The sequence below is a fragment of the Mandrillus leucophaeus genome, unplaced genomic scaffold (genome assembly GCF_000951045.1).
Source record: "Mandrillus leucophaeus isolate KB7577 unplaced genomic scaffold, Mleu.le_1.0 Scaffold160, whole genome shotgun sequence".
NCBI lineage: Eukaryota > Metazoa > Chordata > Mammalia > Primates > Cercopithecidae > Mandrillus > Mandrillus leucophaeus.
The window spans coordinates 1,025,515-1,029,850 of record NW_012101588.1 but is presented as its reverse complement, the minus strand read 5'-3'; the positions used below and the strand labels follow the sequence as shown (position 1 = coordinate 1,029,850).

At 44.2% G+C, this 4,336-nt stretch overlaps 1 protein-coding gene across 1 annotated transcript in view; it reads left to right on the top strand.

Annotated features, from left to right (window-relative positions):
• The window catches only part of IGF2R (insulin-like growth factor 2 receptor), a 124,658-nt gene that overhangs the window by 21,606 nt on the left and 98,716 nt on the right, over window positions 1-4,336 (top strand). The gene's annotated exons all lie outside the window — the stretch shown is intronic.

The window sequence follows — 4,336 nt, the reverse complement described above, 5'->3', positions numbered from 1 at the left end:
TTTTTTTTTGTATTTTTAGTAGAGCTGGGGTTTCACCATTTGACCAGGCTGGTCTTGAATTCCTGACCTCAAGTGATCCGCCCGCCTTGGTGCCCCAAAGTGCTGGGATTACAGGCGTGAGCCACCTCGCCTGGCCTGGTGTGAGTTTTAAAGTGCTCTAAGGTGGGGGGGTCCTCAACCCCCGGGCCACAGACTGATACTGGTTTGTTACTTGTTAGGAACTGGGCTGCACAGCAGGAGGTGAGTGGCGGGTGAGAGAGTGAAGCTTCATCTGTACGTACAGCCGCTCCCCACTGCTTGCACTACTGCCTGCGCTCTGCATCCTATTAGATAAGTGGCAGCATCAGATGCTCATAGGAGCACGAACCCTATTGTGAACTGCGCATGCAAGGGACCTAGGTTGTGGCCTCTTATGAGAATCTAATGCCTGATGATCTGTCAGTGTCTCCCATCACCCCCACCTGGGACCATCTAGTTGCTCAGGCTGATATTGATTCTACACTATGGTGTATTGTATAATTATTTCATTATGTATTGCAATGTAATAATAATAGAAATAAAGGGTACAATAAATGTAATATGCTTGAATCATCCTGAAACCATCCCGCCCCCAACCCAAGTCCATGGAAAAATTGTCTTTCATGAAACCAGTCACTGGTGCCAAAAAGGTTAGGGACTGCTGCCCTAAAATTTTTTATAGTGAGAAACAAAGACCTAACTGCTGGTTTAAACAATATTACATTATTTTAAATTGAGGACTCATACATTATCCACACATCCAAGGAGCTCAGAAGAAATTTAAAAAATCATACATTAGTGTTTCCTTAGGCAAATGATATTACATATGTGAATCTTAGCAAATGTTAGCCATCATTTTTATAGGGCCTGTGAACAATATTTGGTCCCATTTGCAACCTAATTATCTTCACATTTTAGTGGTTTATACGTTTTATATACATTTGACCCTTGAACAGCACTAGAGTTAGGGGCACCAACCCCCTGCACAGTTGAAAATCCACGTTTAACCTCACTCCCTCTAACCAGAGCTGCTAATAGCCTGCTGTTGATGGGAAGCTTTACCAGTAACATAAAGTCGATTAACACATATTTTGCATGTTATATGTATTAAATACTGTATTCCTACAATAAAGTAAGGTAAAGGAAAGAAACTATTAAGAAAATCAGGCCGGGTGTGGTGGCTCACACCTCTAATCACAGCACTTTGGGAGGCTGAGGTGGGAGGATCAGTGGAGCCCAGAAGTTTGAGACCAGCTTGGACAACATAGTGGAACCCCATCTCTGCAAAAAGTAAAAGAATTAGCCAGGCATGGTGGTGCATGCCTGTAGTCCCAGCTACTTGGGAGGCTGAGGCAGGAGGATTGCTTGAGCCCAGGACTAGGTAAGAGAGAGAGACTGTGTCTCAGGAAAAAACAAATCATAAGGAAGAGAAAATATGTTTATTATTCAGTAAGTGGAAGTAGATCATCATATAAAGATCTTCATCCTCATTGTCTTCATGTAGGCTGAGTAGGAGGAGGAAGAGAAGGGACTGGTCTTGCTGTTCTGGGGTTCCAGAGGGGAAAGAGAATCAGTGTATAAGTGGACCTGGGAAGTTCAGACCTGCGCAGTTCAAGGGTCAACTGTATTTGATTTCCTTTTTAAGTACCTCAGATGTCTGACTTAACAGTTAAAAATTCAGTGTAACAATAATTATAAATTTATGAGTATTATATATTTAATAATTCTTATATATTTACTAGTTATGATAAACCTAAAATTCTCTTAAGTATTCTAATACTGTGGCATAAGTCTGAATTAACTGCTGAGTTATAAACTTTGAATTGGAGTTATATTAAATATCGCAGTAAAAATACCAAGTATGTTCACATTTTTTCTATCACATCAAATATTAATATTATGATTTTAATTAACCTTCTGAGGATTAAAGCTCTATATCCATTTCAGGAAGCCTGTTACCAGCCCATTTAACTTAAGGTAATGTACTCACTAGGGAACAGTGTTAATTGAGGTTACCACTAGAGCCTGGAATTCTGTTTGGCTTCTTGCTGGTGACCTGGTAGGACACAGTGAGTCCTACTGTAGTCGCCGTCCTAGGTGATTCATTTACTCTAAAGAGCCTGGCCCCTAACTTCCAGTGATTTGGTAGTGTCTAATTCTTGTATGCATTCACAGAAATCTAGAGCAGGCATTTGGATTGATCATTGGATTGTATCTTTCATCTCTTTGTCTCATAAGATGTGAAAATGCCTTTTCCTCTTAAGTCTTTTATTTTCTTAAAACCTAGAATTCTGTTGGATATTTAAGATGCTACCTGGTTGAGTTTTGGATACAACTCATGTTTTTATCTGATTTATGGTCTCTCCTGATAGTGTGGCAATACCTGTTACGTTTTAAAACGTATATTCACATAATCTTTTGTGACTCAAACGGATAGAAGTAGTAGTACTATATGTAGATATTTCTACAGAAGGTTTTTGGTAGCATTGTTTATTGTGGCACATATGCTGGAACAATCTGTATGGGTATGGTTCAGTAATTTATAGTGTATTTTCTTCTTATTTACTTGGTTAAATCATCTAAAATTGTATGTATGCATTATATTAAAACAGCCAACAGTTAATGTTTATTTATAATAAATATTTGACTGTCAGTGACATGTAGGCCCTGGTTTAGGTACTGGAATTGAATCGGTCACTACAAAAGACAAGAATCTCTTTTCGTGGCGCTTACATTTTAGTAGGGTGGGAGACAGATGAAAAAAGCAATGGCTAAGTAGTATGTTAAACTATGATGACTGCTATAAAAAAAGAAAGGAAGGGTAATCAGGAGTACTGAGGGCTCAGGGGTGTGTGTGCAAGGATATTAAATAGGGTAAGTGTCACTGAGAACGTGACATGTAAGTAAAGACCTCAAGTTGAGGGAGTGAGCTGTGTGTCTCTCTGGGGGAACAGCCAGTTCAGGGGACAAGAGGGGGGTAGCCAAGGAGTGTGTTGGTGATAGCAAGAAAATAAATATCTTTTTAAAAGAGTATCCATATAAATAGAGAAGCTGGAGGTAAAAAAACACTGGATGAGTTTTTTTTTTTTTTTTTTTTTTAATTTGGCAAAATAGCATGAATAGTGTATGTTGAAGGAAACGCTAAGTGGGTGTGCAGGGGAGAGAGGAAAGACTTGCTTGAGCAAATCAGGAAGTAGGACAGGAAGGGTTCTCCGCCTGGTAGGTTCTAATTGCCATGGCAATAATATAATTTTGCTGTAGCCCTGCGGCAGGCAGGGGGGCTGCTTGTGAAGTCAGGATCACCAGGCTTTGTGGCTTCAAGGAGGCCTAATCACTGTGGGCTTGCTTGGGCTTGGAAGTGCGGCCTCGTGGGCCCGCAGAGTGCGACTTGGTGGTCTGACTGAGCTGCACATGAGGGCCCGGTGCAGCCTGGCATGGTGGTACCCTTGAGAGCATGGCCTGGAGGGCTCCGAGGTGCAGCCTGGCCAGTGTGGTCTGGAAGAGCCTGGCAAGCGCTATCTGGAGCACTCGGAGGTGTGGCCTGGTGGTCTGGGTGGGTCTAGTGAGCGTGGCTTGGAGTGCTGGGTTGTGTGGCCTGGCTGGCACCGAGGTCCCTGCGGATTCTGGAGAACCTGAAGGTGCGGCTCCAGGGGTGCGGCCAAGTGTGGTGTGGTGTGGTGTGTGGTGTGGAGGGCCCGTGTGTGCAGCCTGGTGGTTACTGTAAGCATGGTTTGGAGGGCCTGGTGAATGTGTCCTGGTAGGCCTGGTGAGTGTGTAAGCATGGCCTAGAGTGTCACCAGACCAAACCGGACCCGTCTGCCAGTGCACCAGGGAAAGCCAAACACCGAAGTGCAGGGTTTTTGCTGGAGAGTGTGGACTGCACTGCGACGAGACAGGAAGAAAGCTCAAACCTGTAGCCCCAAGCTGGGGGCTGGGTGGGGTTTTATAAGCTTATGGTAATAAGGTGTGATCTGATTGGATCTTGCAATTAGATGACACCAGGGCTCTATCTGATTGGATCCTGGATCTTGCCTTGCGGTGTGCGCTTCTTCAGTCCCGCTCCTCAGTCCTAGCGCTTAGATTCCCCCCGTGTTGCAAGCTTGATTCATCTGGGCAGGCTCCGGTGACGTGATCTCAAACTGGGAGCCCTGGCGGCTGAAAAACAACGAACAACTCTGTACATAAAAGATACAGCTTGGTCTAATGTGGTTCTAAAGAGGCTCTGCCAGCGAGTCCTAGGGGTTCCGGCGCGCAGCCCTGCGAACCTGGAGCTTAGGGTCCGCAGTCTGGGAGGCCCAGGCCTGGCATGTTGGGGACA